This window comes from Durio zibethinus, chromosome 14 (assembly GCF_047325235.1).
Source record: "Durio zibethinus cultivar Kanyao isolate XHJ-2024 chromosome 14, ASM4732523v1, whole genome shotgun sequence".
Lineage (NCBI taxonomy): Eukaryota > Viridiplantae > Streptophyta > Magnoliopsida > Malvales > Malvaceae > Durio > Durio zibethinus.
Genome location: NC_143175.1, coordinates 22,131,380 through 22,143,955, shown reverse-complemented (window position 1 = coordinate 22,143,955; position 12,576 = coordinate 22,131,380). Strand labels below are relative to the sequence as shown.

General features: G+C 29.7%; 1 pseudogene across 3 annotated transcripts; it reads left to right on the top strand.

The window, feature by feature from the left end:
* Positions 1 to 6,393: 6,393 nt before the first annotated feature.
* On the top strand, positions 6,394 to 10,409 carry LOC111293651 (FT-interacting protein 3 pseudogene; annotated as a pseudogene). Of its 3 annotated transcripts, none has more exons than XR_016327714.1 (3): positions 6,394 to 6,764; positions 7,349 to 7,416; positions 7,820 to 10,409. The product of XR_016327714.1 is annotated as an FT-interacting protein 3 pseudogene, transcript variant X2 (transcript). The 3 variants fall into 3 exon arrangements; XR_016327715.1 differs by having other exon boundaries at positions 6,440 to 6,764; positions 7,339 to 7,416; XR_016327713.1 differs by lacking the exon at positions 6,394 to 6,764 and having other exon boundaries at positions 6,803 to 7,416.
* Positions 10,410 to 12,576: the final 2,167 nt, after the last annotated feature.

Here is a 12,576-nt window from a genome sequence, read left to right as displayed (position 1 = left end):
TTTCATGTACGGAAATAAAACTTTCAATAATGAATATAATAAAGAATATGTTGCAAAATCATAATATAATTTGATAAATGATTATTTAATTACATATATTAAAATAAATATATTTGATAATATTAATAATAAATTAATTATCATAGCATATAGATCCATGAATCTATCACTAGACATAAATTTTAAAGAATCGCTACTAATCTTTTTTGTTAAGATACGATTAACTATCTGACAGAATCTGTTATATTTAAAAAAGAATCACAATATTAACTTAAGTATTTCTAAATAATAGATTATAATCTAATAAATCATATTTATGTTCGGAAGTGCGGTTACACATAAAAAAAGATATAATATCTTTATATCATACATCTAAATATATGGTACTAGTTAAATTTCAAACTATCGAAACCTTAACCATATTTATGATTTATTAAAATATTTAATATTAAAAATTGATATTAAAATTACTTAAATAATTTGATAGCAATTTAAGATAATTCTCTCATATCAAAAGTATTCATGAATATTAGTGTCTCACTCTGAAAAGGTTCCGATATCGAATTCCTTTAATTTTGTTTCTATAAATATTTATAAACCAGGTTTATAATTAGAAAATGTCATTAAATCTATCGATAAGACTTTTCGTTGAAAATTATTCTCCAATCTATTAATAAGATTTAATAAAAAAAATTTTAAAAAATTCATTAAGTCATCTAATAGTTTGATAAAATTTAATTCAAAATTTAAATTCTCTAATAATTTTGTAAAATTGAAAGTTTGATTTTTTTTTAAACCCTTATTTTTTTGTTTGAAAAGGAAATTAAATAAATAAAAATCATCATACAAATAATAGCATGTAGTAATAATATAATGTATCACGTAATAATAATATAATAATTATAAAATAATAAAATAATATGATATTAATTATCATGCAATTATGCAAAATATATATCTAATAGATTATTTAAAACAACGATAAAATAATCATACAATTAACTATTATACGATTATGTAAAATATCATGCAATAAATAAATACTAAAATATAAAAATAATATATAAAAACAGATAATTTAAATGAAAAATGACAAAAAAATCAAAGTGGAAAATAAACAAAAAAATTAATGAAAAACATGTCCTAAGTTGGGTTAGAGTGTTCATCAACACGCGAGTCAATAGGTCATACGAGAATCAAACACTTCCCAAAATAGCGTCATTTTGCCTTGATATAAAAAAACACTTTTCAATCTTTTTTCATTAGACTTCATACTCCATATTTCTCTCTAAAAATAGTTTATTTACTTTCTCTCTAAGAACCTTCGTTAAAAATTTAAAACGGTGAGGATGAATCCAGATTATGGCACTGTGAAATTCAAACAACTATCAAAATCTTCAAATGAGCCCAAATTTCACCCATAAACCATCATTCTAGCCACTGTGACTACCAAAAATTTAAACCTTTGTCGAAAAATTCATAAAAAATAAAAAAACCCATAACTTTATATACAAACCTAGAAAAACTCAGCCATTCAAAACTTTAAAAAATTTCTTAGTAAATTTATATAAATTCAATCGTGAGTTCCAGAAACCAAAAATCAAATCTTCAACCCTGAAACTCTTAAACCCATAAAACAACCAGCCCAAAACTCCAACAATATCTTAAAATTGAAAACCTTTGCACTCGTTCCTAGATTCTAAACAAACCAAATTTTTAAAAAACACCTAGAACCATTCAAAACTAAAAAATCCAGCCAACCTCCCTTCCCTATATGATTTTTTCCTTTTTAAAAAAATCTCAAAAAAATCTAACTGAACCCAAGTACCTATAACCTAATAATCTTCAATTGTAGACACTCTATTTAGTCAATGACTCAAACCAATTGGGCTAAGATCCAATCCAAGCCCAATTGTCTAATTTCCTACAATTTTTTATATATTATTTGCCTTATTTATTTATCTTTTTTTTTAATGTTTTGGTATTTTATTAATCTGGTTTTAATTTTTTATCATAAATTATGTAGAGTAATTTGAGTACTATTTAAGGATGATTTTGACAATTAAAACTAAAATATGTTCTCTTTAAATATTAAAATAATATTGAAAAGAAATCAAATCGAGAAATCAAAGTCAAATTTAATTTGAAAAAGTTTAAGGGATTCTGAAAACTAAGAAAAATCGAGACAATTTCATAAATTAATTAAACTGATTTTAAATAACATAAAAAAAAATCAATTTATAGCATAATCATATCTGCAATCATTTTTATTCAATGCAAACCCTTAAAATTCCTAGTAAAATGCCCTATATAAACACTAATCAACCACACACACAAAGAAAAGAAAAAAAAGAGAAACCCATAAAGAAATGGATGAGTAGCAATCTATACTCAAACTCTTTGGTTGAAATTAATGGCAAAGCTTTTTGGTTGGAATTGGTGGCAAAGCTATTTGGTTGGAATTGGTGATTACAGATCACAAGATTTTTCTATTTAGGCGTGTCTTAATTCATTAAGGTAATTTTCACATTTTGTTTATTTATATATTTATTCATTTGTTTCATTTTTTTATGTATGTTTAAAATAAAATTTAAATATTACGAGTTTTAAATTATAAATTTTTTATTTAATGGGTTTAGAAATTTTAATAATGAATTTAAAAATAATAATAATAAGAATAAAATTTTTAATCCTATAAAACTATTGGATGATTTAAATTTTGAGTTAAATATTACAAAATTATTAGAAGACTTAATGAAATTTTTTTTAAAAATAATAATAAAATCTCTAATTCTACCAAACTATTTGAACATTTAAATATTTAAATTATGAGTTAAATATTACAAAATTATTAAAAGACTTAATGAAATTTTTTAAAAATAATAATAATAAAATCTCTAATTCTACCAAACTATTTGAACATTTAAATATTGAATTAAGTATCATCAAAATATTAGAGGACTTAATGAATTTTTTGTAAAAAAAAAATAACAATAAAATTTTCAATCATAACAAACTATTATAAGATTTAAATATTGAATTAGATCTTATCAAATTATTAGAAGTTTTAATGATTTTTCTTAAAATAAATTTCATATATTATTTTATAATAAAATCTCATCAAACTATTGAGACATTTGCATCAAAATAAATCATACTAAACTATTAAAAGATTTTACTAATTATTTCTTTAAATAAAATTTAAATAAATCCAATGACGAAACCTTTTTAGAGTGAACACTAGTTTTTATAAATACTCTTAAGGTGCAAAAATTATCTTAAATTATTACAAAACTATTAGAGTAATTTTATGATTAATTTTTTATAATTAAATTATTTAATAAATTATAAAAATATTTTTAAGCTTTGATAACTTGAAATCAAACTTGTATTATTTTTTGAATAGACGCAGTGATGATATTATAATCTTCATCATGTGTAATCGTATTTTTAAACTTTTAAACTTAAATATAATTTCGTATACTATAATACACTATTTAAATATATCTAAGTTAAACTTGAAACTTCTTTTTAGAATGAAACAAATTTGGTTAAGTGATTAATCGTACTTAAACAAAAAGATTAATAACAACTCGTTTAATTTATATCTAGCTACAAATCAATGAATTTACACATTACGACAATAATTACAAAATAATTTCAAATTATGAAAACTTGACATAATAATTATGAAAGAAAATTTTTGCATTGAATAAAGTTTTTGTTAGTAATTTATCTTAATTTTTTATAATAACATCGTTAGCATGTAAAGATTATGTATGAAAATTTTATATTCACATATTTATGTATGGTGAAAGATAATACTTATCCAACCCCTTTGTATTCTTCCCTTTTCATTTTTATATAGATTAGAAAAAGGATTTGAAAAAAAAAAAAAAAGAAGTTTTACTTGTTGAACCTTCATTCTTACTAACGCTTTTCTTTTTCTAATTCAAATGTCCTCGACAATTTTATGTCTAGCCAACCATGGTCAAAGTTGAATGAACACATTAAAATCATGGGAGGTTGAAAAGGCATTATCATGACATCTCACAAAATTTCACGATCAACCAATGCAATACTATTGGTTGCATGAGCTTGAAATAGATGGATAGTTAAGATTTTTAGCCAACTGGACTTAAAGATCTATTAGGATATGTGGGAATATTGATTTAGTGATATTAAAAAAAATAATAAAAATAATAATTATTATAATTGAAAAGATTTAATAAAATATTTATTCTGAATGAATCTCGTTAAAATTATTATTTGAATTTTATTGATAATGATCAGAGATTAACGCATCCAAACACCCACTTAGTTATTGAATCAATGGTCGGCGCTCATGCCCTTAAGATTATCAATTGGTTCATATTTGTTCTCTCGCAGGTATAAATTGGTTTTGTTTTAACTTAAATGAGCAGAGCTAACATTTTTTCATGCACTTGAAAGGAAAAAAGTTTTCAAGGATAAGGGTCCTGCCTCGTACTGGTGCAGCACCACTGTAGAGCCACGCTTGTTATGCATGAATCAGAGGAGGGTCGGGTTCTTCCCAAGCTCCTACAACCGAAGCCCCTCCGAGAAGGTATCCAACCCCCGCCTCTAATGAAAGACCGACACCTGTAAAAAAGCAATCTCCATTTGGACCAGCCCTTTTGTCTTTGTACGGCTGTGGGACTGTGGGAGTGGAGGTTCCTTTTACTCCTATCTAGCCAGCCTCGTACATTTTGCGTGGAACACAGCTCATCGACAATCTGACACGTACGCACCTTGGCCTTTGCCTTGATTCGTGCCAGCCAAATTTCCAGGGAGCCTCATAGGGGGCGCTAGATTTCTAACATTTTCGTTAACGTCGAGAAATTTATCAACCAACTCCATAAATAGATTTTATTTAAATTGACGATAAGATTAATTTTAATGAAAATTAAAAATATAATAAAAATGAAGTTTATTATTATAATAATAAAATTAAAATTAGTAATGAAACAAAAATATTTAGATATAAATATAATAATGATAGTAAAATAAATTATAGTGAAAAAAATTATTAAAAATATTAAATTAAAAAATTTAAATTATTTAATTATAAAATTAATAAATTATTAAAAATTATTAAATTATTTTTATAAAAATATTAGTTTTAATAAATAATTAATAAATTAAAAGTTTATTATATAATAAAATTATTTCATACTTTAAATACAAATTAAAATAAAAAAATAAAAGTCGATTTATAAAGATAATTTTATCTTTATTATATAAAATGAAGGGCAATAAAAAATAAGCGACCTTCCCTCCTTAAACCAAAAACTTTCAATGAAAAAAAAACGAAATAATAATCTCCAATTGTGCTATAGCTTTAACATCTAAACGAATGTATAATTCCACTTGACATACATTTTCATAAAAATCGCACCTTTACTGAAGATTCGGTGAAATTCAAACATCCTCTTGTTTGATTCATTATCTATATCAACCTCAACTTTTGGGGTTATTTCTTGTAGATGTTTTATACATTATAATTTTTTAAAACTAAAAAGAGAAAAAGTTCATTAAAATCAAACTTGTTGAAACGCAATGTTTTACGACATTGTTCTCCACCAAAAAAAAAAAAGTTTTACAACATTGTTATGTTAAAGATGATGAAATGGAATGAACATACAATTATCAATTACAATAAAAAAAAATCCAAATTCATGATAGTGATTTTACTACCATAAAATTATATATGAATATTTTGAACTCTCTACCCTCTTTTTAATTTTTTTCTTTCTTAATTCTTTCATCTTTCTTAAAAAATCACCTAATTTAAACATGAAAGTGCATCTTAAAATACTATATTTGACACCCTTAAATTTATTTTATGTGATAAATTTAATTTTTAATCTCATCGAATCAAGAATTACATCAACAGTTTTAAATCTTATTATCATTTCAATAAAACCATGGATAACTTAAGTAAGTTGTTGTTACGTCAGTGTCAATTTTAATTTCCACTTGAATGCTATATATGATAAGCTTGAATTTTAAGTAATTTAAATTATCTCAAAACAAGCTCAAATGCGAACAAACTTACAATAGTTTAACGGTTAGTCCAAGAAAATTCCATTCCAATTCCAACCCAAGAAAAAACATTCCGATTGAGTACGAAATAAGTGAAATACCAATAATATCCCCAACAAAACGAAGAATCCGATGATATGAAAAGACCAGAAGAAAAAAGCCTTTGAAAGTGACATTACGTATTTATGTCTCAGTATCTCACCCCACTAGGGGCTCTTTCCGACAAATACACCCGAAACAAGGACACAAAACGGTCGCCCACACGTGCGAAATCCCCCACCACAGATTCCTCACACGCGTGAAATAGTCGCGTCCCCACTTCCACTGGACGCCAACAGAGACTGAAAAAAAAGCAAAGCAATGAGGAGAGAGTATTGTCTCGCATATTCATTAGGTCCCAACCAACAAAAGCGAAAGCGAAAGCGAAAGCGAAAGCAAAAGCAAAAGCAAAAACTGCACCGTTTCTATCTCTTTCCCACTGTAGACCGGATTTCTTTCTTTGCTTTCTTGTTCCTATCTTTTTCTTTGATTATTTGGTTGTTCACTAATTCGAAAGAAGATAATTTTTTTTTGTTGGGAAGTTCTTTTACTTGTCCATTTCGGTTCAATCATCTGCTGATGAGACTTTCCTTGATGTAATCGAGCCTTTTTTTTTTTCTTAAACGCTTCATTTTGGATTTTTTATGAACTGATCTTCAAAGGTATAACATTTATCTTTTCTTTTTTTCTTTTTTTGTTTAGTGGTTTTTCGTTCAGCATTTGAGTCTACTTTTTTTTTTTTTATTGATTTTAGGGTTTTGTTGGTTCTTTTGATAGTGCATTTTGGTGCTTTGGTTCTGTGGGTCTGTTTTTTTTCGCCATTTTAGTTGACAAGTTTTGGTGTTCGAAGTTTTGTTTTTTGTTTTTGTTTTTTAAAAAGTTTTTTTTCTTAACTTGTGTTTGGTTTCCGAGAAAATCAAGGGGAATGAAAAATGTACGTTGGTGTTTTTTTCAGTAATGTCGGTTTGGCTGTTTTGTTACTGAGAAAGATTTTGAAAAAAAAAAAAGAAAATCTGAAGTTTAGAGCTTTTTTCTCTATGAAAATAAAAGAAAAAAACTTTTTTATAGTTTTACCATATCCGCACCCTTTGAAATAAAAAAAAAAAAACAGATAAATTATCTTACATTTTTCATGCATTTTCTCAGGAACCAAACGGGGGATTAGTTGCCGTTACTCTGCTTTATAATATCTCTTTATAAATGGATCTAAAAGCTTCATTTTCATACATTTTTAAGCTTTTTTCAGGAATCAAGGTCGGCAGATCTAAAAGTTTGAAGGAAGTCTCTGTTAACGTTTCTCACTTGAAAAACCTTGTAAGTTTCGTTAACTGTCTTTGTCTATGTCTACCAATCTTTTCTTCCATGACTGGATTTTGCGTTTTATGTTTACTGATTGTCGTTTGGAGTTCATAAATAAAATGGATGTAGCCTCATTTATAATATTTGGTGTTGCTTTAAATGTTTGGGTTTTTGGATATCGCCTTTCATTTTTTTATTTTTTTTTGGTTTCCTAATTATCAGTTTCCCAAGCATTTGGGGTAACTCAGTTTTTCTTTTGTTCTTTTATTAACGGCTATTTTGTTCCGATCTTTTTGGTTTCTGGAAAACTTTTGAATTTTTGAACTGATTTTTCCTTATTTTATTGGTAACTGTTGTTGTTGAACTTTTTTTTGTTATTATTTTGGATAAGTTGTTAACTGTTGAACTTCAATTCCAGGGTTTTTTGGGTCCCTTTGTTTGAATCCAAAAATGATGCATCGACCTCCACTGGAAGAGTTCGCCCTTAAGGAGACCAATCCCCACCTTGGTGGTGGAAAGGTCAGTGGCGATAAGCTTACGAGCACTTATGACTTGGTAGAGCAGATGCAATACTTGTACGTTAGGGTTGTTAAGGCGAAGGATTTGCCAGGAAAAGATGTTACAGGTAGTTGTGATCCTTATGTGGAGGTTAGGCTTGGAAACTATTTGGGTAAAACTCGGTTTTTTGAGAAAAAGTCGAATCCTGAGTGGAATCAGGTATTTGCATTTTCGAAAGATAGGCTTCAGGCTTCGGTGCTTGAGGTTACAGTTAAGGACAAGGATGTTGTAAAGGATGATTTTATTGGGAAGGTTTTGTTTGATCTAAATGAGATTCCAAAAAGGGTTCCACCGGATAGTCCACTGGCACCGCAGTGGTATAGGTTGGAGGATAGGCTGGGGAATAAGGTTAAGGGAGAGTTGATGTTGGCTGTTTGGATGGGAACTCAAGCTGATGAAGCGTTTCCTGAAGCATGGCATTCTGATGCAGCTGCTGTTAGTGGGGCTGATGGTCTTGCCAATATTCGGTCAAAAGTATATCTCTCTCCAAAGCTTTGGTATTTGAGGGTTAATGTGATTGAGGCTCAGGACTTGCAACCAGGTGATAAGGGTCGGTATCCTGAAGTTTTTGTGATGGCTATCTTGGGAAATCAGGCTTTAAGAACTAGGATTTCTCCAGTCAGGGGTATTAATCCAATGTGGAATGAGGATCTGATGTTTGTTGCAGCAGAACCTTTTGAGGAGCCTTTAATTTTGAGTGTAGAAGACAGGGTTGCTCCTAACAAGGATGAAGTCCTGGGGAAGTGTGCAATTCCTTTACAATATGTAGACAGGAGGCTTGATCATAAACCTGTGACTAGTAGGTGGTATAATCTTGGGAAGCATGTTATTATAGAAGGAGAGAAGAAGAAAGAGACCAAGTTTTCCAGTAGAATTCATATGAGAATCTGTTTGGAAGGTGGTTATCACGTTCTGGATGAGTCAACCCATTACAGTAGTGATCTTAGGCCAACAGCAAAGCAGTTGTGGAAGTCTAAAATTGGGGTTCTGGAATTGGGGATTCTTAATGCTCATGGCTTAATGCCAATGAAGACAAAAGATGGACGGGGGACAACTGATGCTTATTGTGTTGCAAAATATGGTCAAAAGTGGGTTCGTACAAGGACGATCAGCGATAGCTTTGCACCCAAGTGGAATGAACAGTATACATGGGAGGTTTTCGATCCTTGTACTGTCATAACTATTGGGGTATTTGATAACTGCCATTTGCATGGAGGAGATAAGGCTGGAGGAGCAAAGGATTCTAAGATCGGGAAGGTGAGAATTCGTCTCTCCACTCTTGAAACCGATCGGGTTTATACTCACTCATATCCACTTCTAGTGCTACATCCAAATGGGGTCAAGAAGATGGGTGAAATTCATTTGGCTGTGAGATTCACTTGCTCTTCCTTGCTTAATATGATGCACATGTACTCACATCCTCTTTTGCCAAAAATGCATTATCTTCATCCGTTGACTATTAGCCAGCTTGATAGCTTGAGGCATCAGGCCACACAGATTGTGTCAATGAGGCTAGGACGGGCTGAACCACCATTGAGAAAGGAGGTGGTGGAGTATATGCTAGATGTGGGTTCTCACATGTGGAGCATGAGAAGAAGCAAAGCTAATTTTTTCAGAATTATGAATGTTTTGGGTGCGTTAATTGCTGTTGGAAAATGGTTTGATCAAATTTGTAATTGGAAAAACCCTATCACGACGGTATTGATTCACATCTTGTTTATCATACTGGTCCTCTATCCCGAGCTCATTTTGCCTACTATATTCCTCTACCTGTTCTTGATTGGGGTTTGGTATTATAGATGGAGGCCAAGGCATCCTCCTCACATGGACACTCGCCTTTCTCATGCAGATTCTTCGCATCCTGATGAACTGGATGAAGAGTTTGATACATTTCCAACTTCCCGGCCATCTGATATTGTCAGGATGAGATATGATCGACTTAGAAGTATTGCTGGGAGAATTCAGACGGTGGTTGGTGATTTAGCTACCCAGGGTGAGAGGCTGCAATCTCTTATAAGCTGGAGAGACCCAAGAGCCACGGCTCTGTTTGTAATTTTCTGTCTTGTTGCTGCCATTGTTTTATATGTCACACCATTCCAGGTTGTGGCACTTCTAGCCGGATTTTACATCTTGAGACATCCCAGGTTTCGCCACAAGCTTCCTTCTGTGCCTCTCAATTTCTTCAGGAGGTTGCCTGCAAGAACTGATTCCATGTTATGAACAAAACTATATTTATGTGCAATTGCCTCCTTGGTGGTATGGAATTGGGAATTTTCCCCTTGTTGATTCAGACATGCAGAATTCAGACAGTGTTGGGTTCTGGTATGATGTGTAACCTTCGTCTGAAGGTAGTAGATTTTGTGGATTTGTGTTAATTTGTGTTATCTATAGGATTTCTACTTTAAAACTGAGTTTTATGGTGATCAATCAATGTTTCCATTTTAATTTTTTAGGTGTGGAATTTAACCAATGCTGAGCCTTCCCTATCCTTATTTGCATATAGCAGATACTAAAATGATGGAACTTATAACCCAATCCTTAGTACATCTTTCATGACATGTTTTTTATTCTGTTTAGTGGTGATATTAGAGCATGCCATGTCGACACGAGGCATTTGAATCTTAAATCTTGATTAATCTATCTAAATGTCGTTTAGAATTTGGGATTGAACGAGCATACTTTATTAGATTAATCCCCCTGCTGATCAAAGCTGCTAATTTATATAATAACAGATAAAGCTAACATAAATTTTTTTATTTCATTTTAAGGATCTCGTACTGGTTTGGTAGCATTCCTTGGAAAGTATGTCAGCTGCTTTATATATTGGTATTGGTCCTGTGGAATCTCGTGATAGCGATTTGTTTATGTAAGGTACATCTACTACCACGAGCTAATAGGACCGATGATGGGGATGTGTTTGGGGATTGACAAAGACATATATATTCTAAGTTGCTGTCCTGTCCTTTTTGTTTGATTTCAAGTTGTGGTTTTTCTTGATCGAAAATTCTAGAGGTTCAGGCAGATTGCCCCTGGCCCCTGGGCATTTCATATATGAAAAAACAACAAATGCTGGTAAAACTTGTTTCTTTCTTGATCAAGCAATTTCTATCAATGACCATGTATAAGTTTTATAACAATTTTTGAAGGGTCAGTCAAAGTAACGGAGGTTTCTATCCCATGGAACCTGTCTGATTTTCAACAATATATATTTGACTGCTAGGACTGTTAAAGGAACCTTTGGAGTAGAAAAATGGCTTATTGTTTCTTGGGAGTTTTTCCCAACCCCTTCTTCCTTTACAGCCTGTAAATTTACTTTCTTCCTCTAGTATAGGGTCAGATCTGGCCATTACAAATAGAAATATCCTCGTCGGCGGTCAAGCCTAGGCAGTGGCAACGTCTTTGCTTGCCGGCAACCTCGGATTCCAACAAAAGCACCGTGTAGGAACGTCTCCGGTAAGATCTTGCTACCGTCGTCGCAGCTTTAATGCAGCCGCTTGCAACGCCAAATAGGCGCACCGGCGGACAGATTTGGTCCCTGGAAGCTTCAGATTGGTGATCCACTGACCAATCTGAGCCGTTTCATTGCCAGCAACAGCTCGGCGGCTCGTCGGCGGTCGTCCGCGAGCACGTCAACTGGTGGATGATAAATATATTTAAATATATTATTACTATTTATTGAGGGGTAAAATAATATTTTTATCTATTCTTTACGTATTAAAATTTTAATTTATTTATCATTTTTACGAAATTTAAAAAATTTCCGATTTTAATATATTTAATATTATAATTAAAATTTATTTATAAATTTAAAGTTTCATAATTTTTAATATTAAGAAATAAAAAAATTATAAAAAACAAATTTAAATATAAAAAATAAAAATTTCAGATATTAAATATATATATATAATTATGGGATATTTTTTAAAAAATAGAAAAAAAAAAAGAGTTAAGGGGAGTAGATAATTTTAACAACCAAATATTTAAATAATAATTCTTTTCTATTTTATTTATGAAACCAAATTATGTAATAATTATTTTATTTTTATTCTATTTTTCGTATAATAGTTTTGAGTGCATTACCATTGGACACGACATGTTCGTTGGTCAAAATAAGAAAGTAGGAGTTGGAAGATATTTAAGAGTTCATTTGGATAGGTAACGAGAATGATTTTAGTGAGATTAAAAATAATAATTAAAATAATATTAGTAATTATAGTGATGAGATTGAATGTTATAATGATAAATTAAAATTAATAATAAACTTTATTTAGATGTAAAAATAGTAGTGATAATGAGATAAATTATAATGAAAAAATATTATTAAAGACCTTAAATTAAAATTTGTAAAAAATAAATTTATAATATATATTTTATATTTTATATTAATAAATTGTTAAACTTATAAAATATTTTTATATTAAATAATAAGTTATTTATAAAAAATTGAAAAGTAATTAAAATGAATACTATAGAAATTTATTTAATTATTAATTAGTTTATTATATAATTATAAAATCTTGTTTATTTATATTATAGTAATAAAGTTATTTAAAATTTTTTAAATAGAGAAAAAATAAATGAAAAAATAATTTAAGTGATAAGGATGGTTTTGACTAC